The 19,907-nt window shown below is 44.6% G+C and overlaps 1 protein-coding gene across 1 annotated transcript in view; it reads left to right on the top strand.

Annotated features, from left to right (window-relative positions):
• The window catches only part of LOC144504395 (calpain-2 catalytic subunit-like), an 88,700-nt gene that overhangs the window by 18,349 nt on the left and 50,444 nt on the right, over window positions 1-19,907 (top strand). The window contains exon 3 of the mRNA XM_078229645.1: window positions 931-1,000. The gene's annotated coding sequence lies outside the window, so the exon portion shown is untranslated. The remainder of the gene's footprint in view (window positions 1-930; window positions 1,001-19,907) is intronic.

Genomic DNA, 19,907 nt, shown 5'->3' with positions numbered 1-19,907 from the left:
GTAAGCCTACTTGTGACACTAAAAAATAAACTTAAAAATATTTTGTATTTTGTTGCTTCCGGGAACCACCAACACTAGGAATATTATCAAAAGAAAGTCTCTAATAACTTGACAACAATAGTCTGAATTTCAGATGCACAGACAACACAGACTCTTATCCACAGCACAGCAATGATTGGGGCTACAATGGACTTATTCTTGCTGCTTATTGCTCTTCCAAACATTGTCTCCATACAGACAGATGGAGTCCAAAGTTGTAGTTTTGAATTTAGTTGAAGTTTGCTAGGCAGGGGTAAAGAACCAAACTCCCAACCTTTTTTGGTCTTTTCCTTTGTTAGCCCAAAAACAAAAGTTGAGAAAAGAACAAAATATTGCACAATATAGGTTAGAGAGAGTCATGAGCTTGATGGACGAGATGATACTTCTGCCAAACATTTACACACTAAGCATTCTGTAACTAAACATACTGTTCAGTTTATATTTTAAAAAGGTCAGGTACTCAGGTCCCAGCAAGAGTTTCTCAAGCCATATAATGGCCCAGAATCTAAATTGAGCCCAATCTGATGGGGATGCCTTTCCGAAGAGTGTGAGCTTCCACATGTGAAATGGGTTAAGACCTTCTCAAAGCCATTCCTAATGGCCCATGAACACAAAACCTGCCCCAATTTGGCACCAACATTCTTCCAATGTTAATTTGGAAGAAGCCAGACATAGCGAAGGCAGGACATGGATTATTTTCCTGTAGTGAATGAAGAGATCCCTGTGCTTCCGGTGCATCAGGTAGATAACTACACAAAATTGTCCAATGCTCTTCCTTTCTCCTGGTGATATTGTAGAACTAGAAAATTCCCTTTTCATTCTTTTATCTTGTTTCGTTTCATGAAATGAATGTATCCTTTCCCCATTTGCCTATGTATTTTTTATTATCAGGACCTGTGCGCGGACCCCAAGTTTATTATTGGAGGAGCTTCACGCACGGACATCTGCCAGGGGGCACTGGGTAAGTGGCAAAGAGACTTTTGAAAATTATTCTTTTGGAAATAACATAATACATGAACCCGAGAGCGCAGAAACTTGTTACTTGGTCTGTGTCGGTGTTTATATTTACAGGAGCCCCCCCCCACCCTACTTCATCCAATCCCATCCGCATATCCTAATACATCTTTCTCCCTCACCATGTTATCTAGATTCCCATTAGGAACATGCATGCTATTCATCTTAACTCTTCCATGTGGTAGTGTGTTCTACATTTTAAACATTCTCTGGGTAAACAAGTTTCTCCTGCATTCCTTGTGGGACTGTGGTGACGCCTGGTACATGATTGATTGCAGGGTGGCCATTTATTTGCCAAACTTAGCCTGGGTTTGAATGGAGCTGGGCCTGAAGTGGAATTATGGCCTTAGTCTGATTATATTTTCTACAGGTGGAGAAGCAATGTAAAGATTAACTAATCAAAAGCAACTTGCTGTGTGTTTTTTAAATTGACTGTTGATTTGTGCTTTAAATTTGGAAATTTCTAGGAAGCCTAGAGTGCAACACAGCAACCAATGTTGTGTAATTACAGTGTAGAAGGAGACCATTTGGCCGATCAGATCTGCACTGACTCTCCAAAAGAGCATCTTATCCAGGCTCACCCTGCACCCTATTCCCGTAACCCCGCTAACCCTCCTAACCTACATATCTTTGGATACTAAGTGGTAATTTAGCATGGCCAATCCACCTAACCTGCTCATCTTTGGACTGTGGGAGGAAACTGGAGCACCCAGAAGAAACCCACACAGACATGGGAAGAATTTGCAAACTCCATACAGACAGTCACCCCAAGGCTGGATTCGAACCAGTGTCCCTGGTGCTGTGAGGCAGCAATGCTAATCACTGCGCCCCTGTGCTGCCCATTGGTACTGCACTTGCACAAAACTTTTATCATTAAAAAATGTTGCTCTTGGTTCTGACAGTAATGTGGGGTGTTGAGCCCTTCCTACCTACTTGCAATGTTTGGGCTTGGATATCCAGTATGATCAGATGCTAAAATGGATACGGTAGTTTTGCAGAAGAATCAAATGTGAGCCTGTCGTACTTGGAAAACAGTTTCTAGTCTAAACTTTGAGTCAGTTATCCAAACACAAACCAAACCTGTGTGCACCCCGCATTTTTTAAAGTCCTTCTGCTTTCAGTAGGGTTAAGAGTTTCAGTTGGTTTTCATCATTGCTACCATATCCTCCTCCCTGTGTGATTTTTGAATTTGGCTAAAGGAAGGGTGTGTTTGAAGTGAAGAGGATGGAGAATGAGACAGGAATGGAAAAGCTACCTCTTTATTTGCCCTACAATCTATTTATGCAGCTTTTAAAATCAGATGCATTGGTTTGGCATCTTTTGGTGTAATTGTGGAGCAAAAGGAATCTTAGCATGCCTACAATGCAGAACAAGGCCATTCATCTCATGGAGCCCGCACCCGACAACAATCGCACCCTATCCCCATAACTTCATGTATTTACCCTGCTAATCCCCTTGACACTAAGGGGCAATTTAACATGGCCAATCAACCTAACCTGCACATCTTTGGAGTGTGGGAGGAAACTGGAGCACCCGGAGGAAACCCATGCAGACAACTTGCAAACTCCACATAGACAGTGACCCAAGGCCGGAATTGAACCCAGGTCCCTAGCACTGTGAGACAGCAGTGCTAACCACTGTGCCACCATGGTTAGCGTGGAAAAGGAATCAGCAGGAACTGTACATAAAAGTTGTGGGCATACATAGATTACAAAATACGATCAGGGCAGTACCATTCCATCCCCATTTTTAGCACCTCATTTGCAAATTTCACTCAATGGAACAAAGTAAGCAAGACTGATTTGAATGTTGTTGGTACAGCTTGCAAGTCGGCAGTGACCATTTTAATTCAAAGCCACAAATAAATGAGAGAATGTTAAGCTTTTGGACTGATGAGAATGACAAATTTGTCAAACTTGGAGTGAAGAAACTCAATCACAGAATCCCCACAGTGCAGAAGGAGGTCATTCGGCCCATCGAATCTGCACCGACCACAATCCCACCCAGACCTTATTCCTCTAACCCCTCACATTTACCCTGCTAATCCTCCTGACACTAGGGTCAATTTAGCCCTTTGTCAATGCCCTTCAAAAATAAACATCTCTGGGAACACGGTATTTATTATTTATCACGAACCTCCTTGAGTTTGCATTTACACTCACTTTGCAAAACAAAGAAATATAAGGCCCTTCACTGCAGTCATTTCTATGGTCAGTCTATCATTCTTTACAAATGTGGTGATTTTTGCTACTGCGAAAAGAATATTTTTATTTTTAAGCATTTTCTTTTGGTTTCCTCACAAGTTCACACGATTCCCATGAACTGAGTTGTCTATACATTTTGGAAAAGCAGTGTGAAGTTTAAGTTTATTTATTATTATCGCAAGTAGGCTTACATTAACACTGCAATGAAGTTACTGTGAAAATCCCCTAGTCGCCACACTCTGGTGCCTGTTCGGGTACACTGAGGGAGAATTTAGCATGGCCAATACACCTAACCAGCACGTCTTTCAGACTGTGGGAGGAAACCGGAGCACCTGGAGGAACCCCACGCTGACATGGGGAGAGTGTGCAGATTCCGTACGGACAGTGACCCAAGCTGGGAATCGAACGCGGGTCCCTGGTGAAGCAGCAGTGCCACCCTGCAGCCCAAGTTTAATATCCTGCTGAGTAGCAGGATTTGATGCTGGATGATTCATTTCATAAGAGGACTTGTTCATGAGGATGCCTCAAGTTACCACGTGCATTGTAAAATTTTAAAATGGCGACATGCATTTTGAAAATCCAAATTTTTTGGTGCATGGCCCCAGCTCAAAGAAGAAATCTTTTATTCTAATTGCTTCACTGAACATACCAACAATTGCAAGTTATGCTTCTATTTTTAACTCCTACACAACAAATGTAACTTTATTTTTTTAGATGTGTGATCTTGATAAATTATAAAGAAGGAACCATTGAGTTTTTTCAGCATACAGGAGCCACTGAGTGTGCCTATAAGCCTCAATAGCCACATTGACACAGTGTTGTGATATAAATAGAGGTGGGGTTTTGTACTCTAACAATGTGAATTTGGTTACTGACCATGAACATGATGTGATCTAGGTCAGGGCCCACTCTCCAGCTGTTGTGCTTTTAGCTTAAGTCTAGTTCATCTGTGACAGGCCAAAGACAAAATGAAGCCCATGGGGTAATGCTTCCAGATTTACAAAGCCTGCGCCGATCATGCTGTCCTATCTGGACCAACCGCCTGTATCCCTCTATTCCCCGTCTGTTCACATGTCTATCCAGATAAGTCTTAAATGTTGCTAACATGTCTGCCTCAACCACCTCACTTGGCAGTGCATTCCAGGCCCCCACCACTCTATGTTAAAAAACCTCCCCTGCACATCTCCACTGAACCTTTCCCCCCTTACCCTGAACTTGTGCCCCCTTGCAATTGTCGTTTCTGCCCTGGGAAAGAGCTGCCAATGGTTCACTCTCATAATGTTATAAACTTCTATCAGGTCACCCCCTCGGTCTCCCTCTTTCCAGGGAGAACAATCCCAGTTTATTCAATCTCTCCTCATAGCTAATACCAGGCAACATCCTGGTAAACCTTTTCTGTACTTCCTCCAAAGCTTCCACGTCCTTCTGGTAGAGTGGTGACCAGAATTGGACACAGTATTCCAAATGTGGCCTAACCAACGTTTTATTTAACTGTAACATAATTTGCCAACTTTTATACTCGATGCCCTGTCCGATGAAGGCAAGCATGTCATATGCTTTCTTCACCACCTTTTCCACCTGTACTGCCACTTTTGAGGATCTGTGGACCTGTACGCCCAAATCTGTGTGTCTATGCTCCTGACAACTGGAGACAAGCAGGAGAATCTCCTATCATTCCATTTTCTGCTGTTATAAGTTCCAGGTATAGCCTCCTCCTTTATAATCCCACTGAGAATGATGCAGATTAGATGGCCATCACTTAAATTAGTCTCAAACTGCTAAAATTGTGCAAATGCTCTGTTAAGGAGTGTGGGCAACACCTTGTACAAAATGCACCAGATGAGCAAATAATTAATATTGAATATAATATGATATTAGCCAAGCAAATGTAGTTATGGAAATGACTCATTATTCAGTGTGATATTATCTGGATGAGAACAGGAAGTTCCAGACTTGTGTTTATCGATGAACAAACGTTTCCTAGTTCATACAGTTGCTATTGTTCGAAATGCAAATATTCCAAAATTTGGCACCAAGTAGCGTGCTGTGAAAATCTGTGCAGTTTTCATGAAAGTAAGGATTATTTTCAGAGGGAAAAAAGAATAGCTGTTGGCTGGCATGTTAAAAATGAGTACCACCTGTCGAGCAAGAGAATTATTCCATGCCCTTTAACCTTCTCTGATGGGTTCCTTTTGTGTTTTTAGTTCAAACACGATTGGTTCCGGAGGACTTGGTTTAATGGCACAGGTTTTCAGCTTTAAGGCAGGAATCATGAGTCAGAGCATTTTTTGAGCTCGTGATCCCTCGTCCTGGCTGGGGTTGAGACTACTCTAGAGTCCGGGCCACTCACTCTGGAAGCGAACCTGAGGTGGAAAATGATGGTGGGTGGATGCTGAAGCAAACAGATTGAAAGGCCTACCTTGGTTCTTTGGACATCGGCCCAGTTCAGTAGATGTGCGTGCAGTCCTGTAACCCTCAACCTCCCTGCGCCCCACCCCATGGCCACTCATCCACTATCCACTTAAATGTCAATCAATCAGTTTAGCCATTTGCTCTAGCTTAAAAGAAGAGGACCAGATGTTTGAGCTGTCATTCGATAAAAAGATTGAATCTCAAGGTACAATTCAAACAGTCAAATCAGAATATCACTATTGTCCAATGCAAAAGAGTACTTTATCCATTGGATAATGTATTCTGATGAATCGAACACTTTTCCACTTTCAGAGTGCTAATTAATTTAATGGTCACTTACTTTTAAGAACAAAGCCCCATCAATCACTGCACTATACACCATTCCATTATGACATGCAAAGTTTCAACAGCTTTTGAAGTTATCCATCAAAATGTTCCAGACTCCACATTAGAGTTCCCCCATGGTTTAAGACTTAAATGAGATCCCGTGAACCACATTGCCTTCAGAAACTGGCACGAGTGCATCAAAATTGGCCCAAGGCTGCAATGGAGCAGGCAAGGTTAGGAATGCTGCATGTGATGCGAAAACGCAATGGGGATGGGAATGTGAGAATTGGGTTCTGCCTGTCTCTGTTCCAGCATGGATGGATGCAAGAAAATGTGTGCCAGGGTCTTGAAAAATTCAAAGGAGATAGAGTGAATGACAAATGGAGCAAGAACTTGATGGAAAAGGGTTTTTTTAATCATAGAATATAATTCCTACAGTGCAAAAGGAGGCCATTCGGCCCATCGAGTCTGCACCGACCACAATCCCACCCAGGCCCTCTTCCTGTAATCCCACATATTTACCCTGCTAATCCCCCTGACACTATGGCCATGCTAAATTGACCCATCAACCTAACCTACACATCTTTGGACTATGGGAGGAAACTGGAGCACCCGGAGGAAACCCATGCAGAAACTGGGAGAATGTGCAAACTCCACACAGACAGTGACCCGAGGCTGGAATTGAATCCGGGTTTGGAGCTGCTGTTGCAAGAACTGAAACTGGATTTAAAATATTTTGCACGTCACTGCTGCCCCTTTGCCAACCCCACATGTATCATGTTACATTAGCTTTTCCTTATATTTCCCTGCTTGCTTTTTAAATGTTGTTAGAGTCTCTGCCTCAAATGACATTTGTGGTAAGCATCCCATGTCCTAATAACCTGTGAGCTGGTGAAGAAAATCTTACTACTCTGCCCACTTATCTAGTGCTAATTCTGTCTCTTCCCTCCCTCCCCACCACCTGCCTGTTACTGGTTTGCTAAGTAGTGAAAACATTTTCTTCATTAATTATTAAACTTGAAGCTGATGGAAATGAAGGCAAATTATAGTCTCTGGATATGCTAGTAGTCCCCAGATGTGACTAGTGCTATCGCGCAAGGATGTGTGGTGGGACCTCCTGTACAAAGAGATCTAGGGGTACATGTTCATAGCTCCTTAAAAGTGGAGTCACAGGTGGACAGAGTGGTGAAGAAGGCATTCGGCATGCTTGATTTCATCGGTCAGAACATTGAATACAGGAGTTGGGACGTCTTGTTGAAGTTATACAAGACATTGGTAAGGCCACATTTGGAATACTGTGTACCGTTCTGGTCACCCTATTATAGAAAGGATCTTATTAAACTAGAAAGAGTGCAGAAGAGATTTAACTAGAATGCTACCGGGACTTGATGGTTTGAGTTGTAAGGAGAGGCTGGATAGACTGGGACTTTTTTCTCTGGAGCGTAGGAGGCTGAGGGGTGATCTTATAGAGGTCTATAAAATAATGACAGGCACAGATCAGCTAGATAGTCAATATCTTTCCCAAAGGTAGGGGAGTCTAAAACTACAGGGCATAGGTTTAAGGTGAGAGGAGAGAAATACAAAAGTGTCCAGAGGGGCAATTTTTTCACACCAGAGGGTGCTGAGTGTCTGGAACAAGCTGCCAGAGGTAGTAGTAGAGGCGGGTACAATTTTGTCTTTTAAAAGGCATTTAGACAGATACATGGGTAAGATGAGTATCGAGGGATATGGGCCAAATGCAGGCAATTGGGATTAGCATAGGGGTTTAAAATAAAAGGGAGGCGTGGACAATTTGGGCCAAAGGGCCATAGAGTAAACCTCTATGACTCTATGGACCCGATTTTTACCATTTTCATTCTAAGTTCTGTAGTAGGGAAAATGCTTGAATCTATCATCAAGGAAGAAATAGCAAGACATCTGGATATAAATTGTCCCATTGGTAAGACGCAACATGGGTTCATGAAGGGCAGGTCATGTTTGACTAATTTGGTGGAACTCTTTGAGAACATTACATGTGCAGCGGACAATGGGGAACCTGTGGATGTGGTGTATCTGGATTTCCAGAAGGCATTTGACAAAGTGCCGCACAAAAGGCGATACATAAGATAAAGGTGCACAGTGTTACGGTTAATGTATTAGCATGGATAGAGGATTGGTTAACTAACAGAAAGCAAAGAGTGGGGGTAAATGGGTGTTCTTCTGATTGGCGATCAGTGACTGGTGGTGTGCCTCAGGGATCAGTGTTGGGACCGCAATTGTTTACGATTTACATAGATGATTTGGAGTTGGGGACCAAGATAGTGTGTCAAAATTCGCAGATGACACTAAGATGGGTGAAAGAGCAAAGTGTGCAGAGGACACTGTTGGTCTGCAAAGGGATATAGATAATCTAAGTGAGTGGGCGAGGGTCTGGCAGATGGAGTACAGTGTTGATAAATGTGAGGTCATCCATTTTGGTAGGAATAACAGCAAAATGGACTATTATTTAAATGGTAAAAAATTGCAGCATGCTGCTGTGTAGAGGGATCTGGGTGTCCTTGTGCAGGAATCTCAAGGAGTTGGTTTGTAGGTGCAGCAGGTAATTAAGAAGGCAAATGGAATTTTGTTCTTCATTGTTAGAGGGATGGAGTTTAAAACCAGCGAGGTTATGTTGCAGCTGTATAAGGTGCTGGTGAGGCTACACCTGGAGTACTGTGTACAGTTTTGGTCTCCTTACTGGCATTGGAGGGGGTGCAGAGGAGATTCACTAGGTTGATTCCGGAGTTGAGAGGGTTGGCTTATGAGGAGAGACTGAGTAGACTGGGGCTATACTCATTGGAATTCAGAAGAATGAGGGGAGATCTTATAGAAACATATAAGATTATGAAGGAAATAGATAAGATAGAAGCAGGGAAGTTGTTTCCACTGGCGGGTGAAACTAGAATTAGGGGGCATGGCCTCAAAATAAGGGGAAGCAGATTTAGGACTGAGTTGAGGAGGAACTTCTTCACCCAAAGGGTTGTGAATCTGTGGAATTTCCTGCCCAGTGAAGCAGTTGAGGCGACCTCATTGAATGTTTTTAAGGCAAGGATAGATAGATTTTTGAACAGTAAAGGAATTAAGGGTTATGGTGAGCGGGCGGGTAAGTGGAGCTGAGTCCACAAAAAGATCAGCCATGATCTTATTGAATGACGGAACAGGCTCGAGGGGCCAGATGGCCTATTCCTGCTCCTAGTTCTTATGGTCTTATTAAGTGCTGAATCTGGGCGCAATTCAGATCCGACTTGGAAATCTGCTTTCACGTGCCCCGATACGGACTTAACCTGAAAAAAAAATCGCGAGTCTGAATCGCGCTGTGGGCGGGGCTTATTGCGCCCGAAATGATCGGAGCTCTGAACTGCACATGCGCAGTCAGGAAAAAAATTGAAAATCGCGCTGCTGTCATATTGCTCCTGGGCCACAAAAAGCGGATAAAGCGGCCCAGGAGCGAAAAATGGGAGCGATGGCCCCCACAGATATCTCCCTATTCCCACAACATAACTGTCCCCTTTACCGCCCCCCCCCCCCCCCGCGCCACTCCCACTACCAAGACCGATCACGACCCTCTGCCCTCTTTCCCCCCACCGATCACTGCAGAGTGGCAGCGGACCTTCCTTCCCTGTCCAGGTCCCCCCCCCCCCCCCCCCCCCTCCAAACCACTGATCTGAGTTAGAGAGCCATTGGAAGCTCTGAACTTGCCTCTTCAGCAGCTGGAGCGCCCGAAACAGACCTTTTGCCGAGCATGTCTGTTTCGCGCCTAATCTGGACGCGTGAACGCGATAGTAAAGGGGGAAATGCCAATAAAGTTGGGCGGGCAGTTCATTAATTCAATTTAAATGCATGCAAATGCATTGCGGCCATTCCCGGGCTTCGGTAAAGTGACCATCTGCGCGGACGCGGGCGTGGATCGCATTAATGGCCTCACACCTGACTTTACCACGTTTTCATGCCCGAAAACAGGCGCAACGCAATGGTAAAATCGGGCCCTCTGACTCTATTCATTGTATTCAATAATGACACGTGATGGAATAGAAAGTCACAGAGCGTTGCCGCCTAACTTTGTGTCCTAATTTTGCAATGTCGGCAGTGTAGATGGAAGCATAAAATGAAAGAGATATTGATAGATTAAATTATTGGGAAAACATGTGGCAGCTGGATTTCAGGGTGGGCAAATTCACATTGGACTTAGAAGATAGAATGAGCACTTTTCAAAATAGTGAACAGTTAGAAATCATGGAGATCCAAAGAGAGTTTGGGAGTAGGAGTTTTGAGAAGGGGAGAGCTTGCAGTGTCCAGGTACACAGATCTTTAAAATGTCATGAACATGGACAGAAAGTAGTCAAAAAGGCTAACGGGACATTAATCTTTATAACTAGAGGAATGCAATGCAAAGTCAGCAGAAGTCATGCCTTGGATATGTGCTTCGGTTATCCTTCACCCGGACTATTGTGAACAGGTCTGGGTGCTGTGCCTTAGGAAAGATATATTGGCCTTGGAGGGATTGCAGGATAGGTTGACCAGAATGACATTTGAACTCCATGAGTTGTTATGAGGAAGGAGTACACAAACTAGGAATGCTGGAAAATCTCAGCAGGTCTGACAGCATCTGTGGAGAGAGAATAGAGCCAATGTTTCAAGTCAGGATGACCCTTTGTCAGAGCTTCATCAGGGCTTTCACAAAGGGTCATCCAGACTCAATGTTGGCTCTATTCTCTCTCTACAGATGCTGTCAGACTTGCTGAGATTTTCCAGTATTTTCTGTTTTTGCTTCAGATTCCTGCATCCACAATATTTTGCTTTTACACAAGCTATGGTTGTCTTCCTTAAAATCTGAGACTGATGTGTTTTTGTTAGCCAAAGATTTTAAGGGATGTGGAGCAAAGTCAGTATATGGAGTTAGGTCGCATGTCAGCCATGATTTCATTGGATGGCCGAACTGGTTTTAAGGGGCTAAATGGCCTCCACCTGTTTCTACTCCTCTCCTGCCTCACAGCGCCAGGGACCCGGGTTCGATTCCCGGCTCGGGACAGAGTCTGCACGTTCTCCCCGTGTCTGTGTGGGTTTCCTCCGGGTGCTCTGGTTTTCTCCCACAGTCTGAAAGACGTGCTGGTTAGGTGCATTGACCCGAACAGGTGCCAGAGTGTGGCGACCAGGGGAATTTCACAGTAACTTCGTTGCAGTGTTAATGTAAGCCTTACTTGTGACTAATAAATAAATATATATTACATTACATTACGAAAGGAAAGAAAGTAGTGTTTACGGGCCGAATACTTACAATGTTGGCGTTTGATAAGGTCCCCCATGGTCGGCTTATGATGAAAGTAAGGAGGTGTGGGATAGAGGGAAAGTTGGCCGATTGGATAGGTAACTGGCTATCTGATCGAAGACAGAGGGTGGTGGTGGATGGAAAATTTTCGGACTGGAGGCAGGTTGCTGGCGGAGTGCCACAGGGATCGGTGCTTGGTCCTCTGCTCTTTGTGATTTTTATTAATGACTTAGAGGAGGGGGCTGAAGGGTGGATCAGTAAATTTGCTGATGACACCAAGATTGGTGGAGTAGTGGATGAGGTGGAGGGGTGTTGTAGGCTGCAAAGAGACATAGATAGGATGCAAAGCTGGGCTGAAAAATGGCAAATGGAGTTTAACCCTGATAAATGTGAGGTGATTCATTTTGGTAGGACAAATTTAAATGTGGATTACAGGGTCAAAGGTAGGGTTCTGAAGACTGTGGAGGAACAGAGAGATCTTGGGGTCCATATTCACAGATCTCTAAAGGTTGCCACTCAAGTGGATAGAGCTGTGAAGAAGGCATATAGTGTGTTAGCTTTTATTAACAGGGGGTTGGAGTTTAAGAGCCGTGGGGTTATGCTGCAACTGTACAGGACCTTGGTGAGACCGCATTTGGAATATTGCGTGCAGTTCTGGTCACCTCACTATAAGAAGGATGTGGAAGCGCTGGAAAGAGTGCAGAGGAGATTTACCAGGATGCTGCCTGGTTTGGAGTGTCGGTCTTATGAGGAAAGGTTGAGGGAGCTGGGGCTGTTCTCTCTGGAGCGGAGGAGATTGAGGGGAGACTTAATAGAGGTTTATAAAATGATGAAGGGGATAGATCGAGTGAACGTTCAAAGACTATTTCCTCGGGTGGATGGAGCTATTACAAGGGGGCATAACTATAGGGTTCATGGTGGGAGATATAGGAAGGATATCAGAGGTAGGTTCTTCACGCAGAGAGTGGTTGGGGTGTGGAATGGACTGCCTGCAGTGATAGTGGAGTCAGACACTTTAGGAACATTTAAGCGGTTATTGGATGGGCACATGGAGCACACCAGGATGGTAGGGAGTGGGATAGCTTGATCTTGGTTTCAGATGAAGTTCGGCACAACATCGTGGGCCGAAGGGCCTGTTCTGTGCTGTACTGTTCTATGTTCTATGTTCTAATGTTACTTTTATTAAGATTCATTTCGTGAGATCACCATCGGTAGAAACTGCCTATTTAAGATCAATATTCTTATTGAATTAGTTGATAGTGATTGCTATCTCAAATACATCGTCAGCCCTATTTACAAACTTTCCACTGCCTTGTCCCTGGAGTAATACTGTGTGATGAAACACACCAAGGTGGGCTTCTAAATAAAACTTGTTCGCGATGAGAGTTCCAGAACACTAGATGATAATTGTATAGGTATCTGCACTCATAGTGGAGGAAATGGTGGCACAGTAAGAATGTCACTGGGCTAGTAATCCAGAGGTGTCACCCTCATGTCCTGGGGATAGGGGTTCAAATCCTCCTCGGCAGTTGGTGGAATTTAAATTCGATTAATAAAATCCAACTTTAGCTCGATATCAAGATATAACCCCACAGCATGGTTCACTAATCTCCTTTCAGGAAGGAAATCTGCCATCTTTTTCCGATAACAACTGCCTGACCTGCTGAGTATTTCAAGCATTCTTTGTTTTTGTTTGTTTAGTCACACTTTTTAATGAAAATGTCAAATGAAAAGTTAACTTCTGATTTCACCATGGAGCATGTAAGTGTACCATCCTTTATACTTTGCACATTAATATATGACAGCAAACTCTGTAATCTGTGCCTCCACTGCTTTGTAATTTTGCCAGTATGTTGTCCAAAATTTCCTACCTTTCTTAGCATGATCAAGTTTGGCTCCGAATCAAGATGTTGTGTCATAACATGGTTCACTGAACTCCTTTTTAGGCAGGAAACTGCCATTCTTCCCGTATCAACAGCAATGTGGGTGACACTTAACTCCCCTTTGGACTGGCCGAGTAAGCCACTCGGTTCAAGGGTAATTCGGAACGGGTAACAAGCGTTGGCCTTGTCAGCCAATATCCGTATCCCATAAGAAAAGAATTCATGTGACAGTTCAGCAGGAAAAATCTCCCGATAACAAGCAAAGTATTTGTGCATTCTGTTTTTGCTTAAAGGTGGTTTGTGGCTGTTACAGCTAGGTGAGAAATGATAGATTGGTGTCGCTTTTGTTCTGCTTCTTGTTTGACCGCAACAGGTTTTTAAGAAAATGTGTTAATTTAGTGAGTATTTAACTGTTTGAGTGCCATGACTGTAAAAGATATAGCAGGTTTTATTGTGAGCTTCAGGGGTGGCATGGTGGCACAGTGGTTAGCATTGCTGCCTCACAGCGCCAGGGACCTGGGTTCGATTCCCGGCTTGGGTCACTGTCTGCACAGAGTCTGCACGTTCTCCCCGTGTCTGTGTGGGTTTCCTCGGGGTGCTCTGGTTTTCTCCTACAGTGAGGTCCCTGAGGATTGGAGGATAGCGAATGTGGTCCCGTTGTTTAAGAAGGGTAGCAGGGATAACCCAGGAAATTGTAGGCCGGTGAGCTTGACATTCGTGGTAGGGAAGTTGTTGGAGAGGATTCTTAGAGACAGGATGTATGTGCATTTAGAACGGAACAATCTCATTAGTGACAGACAGCATAGTTTTGTAAGAGGGAGGTCGTGCCTTACAAATTTGGTGGAGTTTTTTGAGGAAGTGACAAAAACGGTTGATGAAGGAAGGGCCGTGGATGTCGTCTATATGGATTTCAGTAAGGCATTTGACAAAGTCCCACATGGCAGGTTGGTTAAGAAGGTTAAGGCTCATGGGATACAAGGAGAAGTGGCTAGATGGGTGGAGAACTGGCTTGGCCATAGGAGACCAAGGGTAGTGGTCGAAGGGTCTTTTTCCGGCTGGAGGTCTGTGACCAGTGGTGTTCCGCAGGGCTCTGTACTGGACCTCTGCTATTTGTGATATATATAAATGATTTGGAAGAAGGTGTAACTGGTGTAATCAGCAAGTTTGCGGATGACACGAAGATGGCTGGACTTGCGGATAGCGAAGAGCATTGTCGGGCAATACAGCAGGATATAGATAGGCTGGAAAATTGGCGGAGAGGTGGCAGATGGAGTTTAATCCGGATAAATGCGAAGTGATGCATTTTGGAAGAAATAATATAGGGAGGAGTTATACAATAAATGGCAGAGTCATCAGGAGTATAGAAACACAGAGGGACCTAGGTGTGCAAGTCCACAAATCCGTGAAGGTGGCAACACAGGTGGAGAAGGTGGTGAAGAAGGCATATGGTATGCTTGCCTTTATAGGATGGGGTATAGAGTATAAAAGCTGGAGTCTGATGATGCAGCTGTATAGAACGCTGGTTAGGCCACATTTGGAGTACTGCGTCCAGTTCTGGTCGCCGCACTGCCAGAAGGACGTGGAGGCGTTAGAGAGAGTGCAAAGAAGGTTTACCAGGATGTTGCCTGGTACGGAGGGTCTTAGCTATGAGGAGAGATTGGGTAAACTGGGCTTGTTCTCCCTGGAAAGACGGAGGATGAGGGGAGATCTAATAGAGGTGTACAAGATTATGAAGGGGATAGATAGGGTGAACGGTGGGAAGCTTTTTCCCAGATCAGAAGTGACGTTCACGAGGGGTCACAGGCTCAAGGTGAGAGGGGCGAAGTATAACTCAGATATTAGAGGGATGTTTTTTACAGAGGGTGGTGGGGGCCTGGAATGCGCTGCCAAGTAGGGTGGTGGAGGCAGGCACGCTGACATCGTTTAAGACTTACCTGGATAGTCACATGAGCAGCCTGGGAATGGAGGGATACAAACGATTGGTCTAGTTGGACCAAGGAGCGGCACAGGCTTGGAGGGCCGAAGGGCCTGTTTCCTGTGCTGAAATGTTTTTTGTTCTCTTTGTTCTTTGTGTGAAAGATGTGCATTGACCCGAACAGGTGCCAGAATGTGGCGACCAGGGGGATTTCACTAACTTCATTGCAGTGTTAATGTAAGCCTTACTTGTGACTAATAAATAAATATATATTACATTACATTACGAAAGGAAAGAAAGTAGTGTTTATTGTCCTTAATGCCCGTTAGATCAAAAATAATAAAAATGCTCCATATTGGGCGGCACGGTGGCATGGCTGGAATTGAACCTGGGGCTCTGTGGAGCAGCAGAGCTAACCACTGTGCCACCCTACCAGCGGCACTTCTCCATGTTTTGTGCTGGCCAGCCACCGCGATATTACATCTTTTGGGCTTTCGCAGGCAGAAGCAGTCAATGTGACCAGTCTCACCAATCACGCAGGTCCGACAAATGCGAAATTTGGGCTACTTGCAATCGACAAGCCAAATATGTGGCAAAATGCCTTAAAATGAAAAAAAACTTCAATCTTGCAGGTTAATCAGGATTTGAACAATCTTTCTGGGCTGGATTTGAATATAGGCCCTGAAGGTGAAAAGATTATGTTGCAATTCACTGTGGCACCCAGGCCCGAAGCCAGATTATAGTGCTCTCTCTTACCACTCTGGTTTTTCCAGCACAGTTTAAAATTCCAGTCTTGGCCCATCCTTAATGTGTGCTTCTGCAGCTGTCATTTGAGAAGTACAATTTCAAAACTTGTGCCAGGTGATGACATGCGAAAGGAGATTTACTCAGATAGTCGGGTGACAATGTGTTTCATCTTCTGAGTTCTAGACTTTTATGCGCTGTTTCCATTTTAACAGAATTCCAAGTCTCCCACTCCAAAACCGGAATGTTATTTGTACGCAAGATCTTCCATGTTTCCTTCCTTTCTACGATGGCACCTTAATTCCTGAGCAATCAGCCGCCTTTCACAACACTAAATAAAATCTATACCTATGAATTCACAAGTCCCATTGTAGTGTGTGCATTGATAACACAGTCTGTCTGTGATCTGAGGAGAATGGTAAAATAGGCAGCGCCTCTCAGACATTTGACACAACGTTCAAAGTGCCCCCAAATTAAAGATGCAAGCCAGCTTTAATATGGGTTTACAAACTTTATTTAAGCCGCAAATATATGAGCAAAATACCTTGGATGCTAGAAATCTGAAATAAAAACAGAGGATGCCGGAAGTGCAGCAGTATCTGGGGGCAGAAAGAAACAGAGTTAACGGTCGGAATTCTCCGGCCATTTGCGTCGGCGGGATTCTCCGGTCCTCCTGGCAGCGCAGCCCCACCCGCCGGTTTCCCACTGGCATGGAGTGACACCAATGGGAATTCCCATTGACAGCGGCGGGTCCAGAGAATCCCACTGCTAGCAAAAAACGCGTCACCTCCTGCCGGTGGGAAACACGCGGCTGGGAGGCCGGAGGATTTCACCCAACATTTCAGAATTGTTCTAACGAGAGGCCATTGACCTGAAGTGTTAACTCTTTCTCTCTCCCTAGATGCTGCCTGACCTGCTGAGTGTTCCCAGCAATCTTTGTTTTTGTTTGTTTAGTCACATTTTTTAAAAAAAGTCAAATGAAAAGTTAACTTCTGATTTCATCATAGACCACGCAAGTGTACCATCCTTTACATTTTGCACAATAATATTCGGCGACAAACTCTGTCATCTGCGCCTCCACTGGTTTTTTTTTGCCGGTATGTGATCCAAACTTTCCCACCTTTCTGAGCATGTCCAGCTTTGACTCGATGACCATGCTGTGACATAACATCTTGACAATGTTAAAACCAGAAAGTGAACATCAGCCAACGTTACTTATGGCATCTGGATATGTGCAGGGTGGAGCCTATGTTGTGGCAAGACTTCTATCTTTTTATTCTTTCACAGAACATGGGCTTCACTGGCTAGGCCAACATTATTATTGCCCTTGAGAAGGTGGTGGTGTGCTGCTGCCTTCAGCTGCTGCAGTGCATGAGATGTAGGCACACCCACAGTGCTGTTAGGGAGGGAGTTCCACTGTTTTGACCCAGTGACAGTGAAGGAGCGGCGATATATTTCCAAGTCAGAATGGTAGGTGACTTGGAGGGGATTTTGCAGGTGGTGGTGTTCCCATGGACTTGCTGCCCTTGTCCTTCTAGTTGGTAGAGGTTGCGGGTTTGGAAGGTGTTATCAAGGGAGGCTTGGCGAGTTGCTGCAGTGCATCTTGGAAATGGTGCACACTGCTGATTCTGTGTCAGTGGTGAAGGAGTGGATGTTGAAGGTGATGATTGGGATGCCAATCAAGTGGGCTGTTTTGGCCTGGATGGTGCCAAGCTGCTTCTTTGGTTGGATCTCCACTCATCCAGGCAAGTGGGGAGTATTTCATCACACCCTTGACTTATGCTTTGTAAATGATGGACAGGCTTTTGGGAGTCAAAAGGTGAGTTACTCACTGCAGGATTCCCAGCCTCTGCCCTGCTTTTATAACCACATTATTTGTATGGCTGGCCCAGTTCAGTTTCTAGTCAATGGTAACCCCCAAGGTGTTGATAGTAAAGCTACCCTTCAAAGGGATTAAAATCAGGCCTGCCAACAAGGAGGCCTGTGAGGAATGCACAAAATCATAGAATCACTCCAGTCAGAAGGAGGCCATTTGGCCCATTGAATCTGCACCAATTCAGCATCTTACCCAGACCCATCCACCCCATCTCCATAACTCCATGCAATTACCATGGCTAACCAACCTAACCTGCACATCTTTGGAGTGTGGGAGGAAACCGGAGCACCCGAGGAAACCCACCCAGACATGGGGAGAACATGCACACTCCACACAGACAGTCATTGTGTCACTGTGTATCTCTCCTGTATTTTGGAGCCAGTGAAATAATGCCTCTGGAACCTTCTCTGGGTGAATCATAGAAACCCTACAGTGCAGAAAGAGGCCATTGGGCCCATCGAGTCTGCACCGGCCACAATCCCACCCAGGCCCTACCCCCATATCCCTACAAATTTACCCGCTAATCCCTCTAACCTACGCATCTCAGGACACTAAGGGACAATTTTACCATGGCCAATCAACCTAACCCGCATATCTTTGGAGTGTGGGAGGAAACCGGAGCACCCGGAGGAAATCCACGCAGACACGAGAATGTGCAGACTCCACACAGACAGTGACCTAAGCCGGGAATCAAACCCAGGTCCCTGAAGCTGTGGAGCAGCAGTGCTAACCAGTGTGCTATCACGCCGCGCCACCCGAGTGCTCCAGTTTCCCCTCTCCGTCCCAAAGATGTGCAGGTTAGGTGGATTGGCCATGCTAAATTCTCCCTCGGTGTACCCGAACAGGCGCCGGAGTGTGGCGACTAGGGGATTTTCACAGTAACTTCACTGCAGTGTTACTGTAAGCCTACTTGTGACACTAATAAATAAATTTAAAAGACTTTAAACTCATGCTTGCCTCCATCTTCCTCTTTCTGTTTGGATTGGAAATTTCATGCTTTTCGGTGAACAGCTATTGGCTGTCAGTTTAAATCGGTGAAAGTGGACTTTGGTAGACAGTCAATTCAAGCTTCAATGTTGCTGACAGGAAATTGTATCAATCGAATTGCAAATTGCAAATGTACTGAGTGGGGATGTTCTATCCATTTGAAATGAATGGATGGAAAATCACTAGCACTGCGTTGTAATTTTCCAATAAGCCGCTTTGTGTGTGGTAATGTGAGGCACTGAAGAAATTTACTCCTATGTATCTGGTGATGAATGCATGCTGCTCAATATCCAGGCTACAAAGTATCCCAGATGAAGAAGGACGCCTGGCTCTTAGGAATGTTTCCAGCAAAAGAAATGCCATTAACTATTGATGTCTAATTGACTTTATGTCATGACCTGCTCGAAGATTCACATGCCCATTTCTCTGCCATCTCATTTAGTCTGTCAAATCTGCGCTGGTGTTTTGTTTTCTACACAGGAGCTATTTGATACTGCCTTTCTTTTTTGGCCTTATTAGCTTTTATTGACATCTGTCTGTACAACCAGGTTTCATTCCTCTTCCATTTCGTTTAATATGAATTTCTTTTCCCCATTCTGACTTCCAAGATGTATAGCTTCTCTCCATGGAACTGCATCTGCTGCCTACCTGCGCATTCTGCCCCTCTGTATCTGTCCCCCGGTGGTCCTTTCTTATCACAATTTGGAATACTTTCCAAACTGGTATTTCAGTGAATTTTATTATTCTTTTATTCCTGAATCCATGTCCATCTGGTATTGTTGTTGCCCCTGCCGCACAGTCTGTTTTAACTCTTATATGGTGGACAAAAAATTGTGAGTAGGCTTCTTGTCAGTACAGTAATATTTATTCGCACACAATTATTAATCTCCCACACAATCAATACTTAATTATCTTACAGAATACTAACGTTCAAGTCCAAGACTAGACCTTGATTTAACTCTTGCGTGACTGGCAAGTACCCAGGCAGATATTGGCCTTTACCTGCGAGTTGGTCTCCATAGTCTTCTGCGTAGTCTGGTCCTTTGGTCTGGTCTGACATTCTGGCTCTGGTCTTCCTTCCTTCCTTCCTTTGGTGTGGTGGCTCTCCTCGTGCTGGTCGTTGTTGGCGATGGTCACCGTTGGGTTTTTTTTAGTTATATCCAATTCAAAGTCTCAACCGGTGAGACATTACAGATTCAAGCTGACAAGACAGGCTGGCCTC

This window comes from Mustelus asterias, chromosome 15, assembly GCF_964213995.1.
Source record: "Mustelus asterias chromosome 15, sMusAst1.hap1.1, whole genome shotgun sequence".
Classification (NCBI taxonomy): domain Eukaryota; kingdom Metazoa; phylum Chordata; class Chondrichthyes; order Carcharhiniformes; family Triakidae; genus Mustelus; species Mustelus asterias.
Note: the sequence above shows the minus strand (reverse complement) of the source record. Positions and strands in the feature narration are given on the sequence as shown.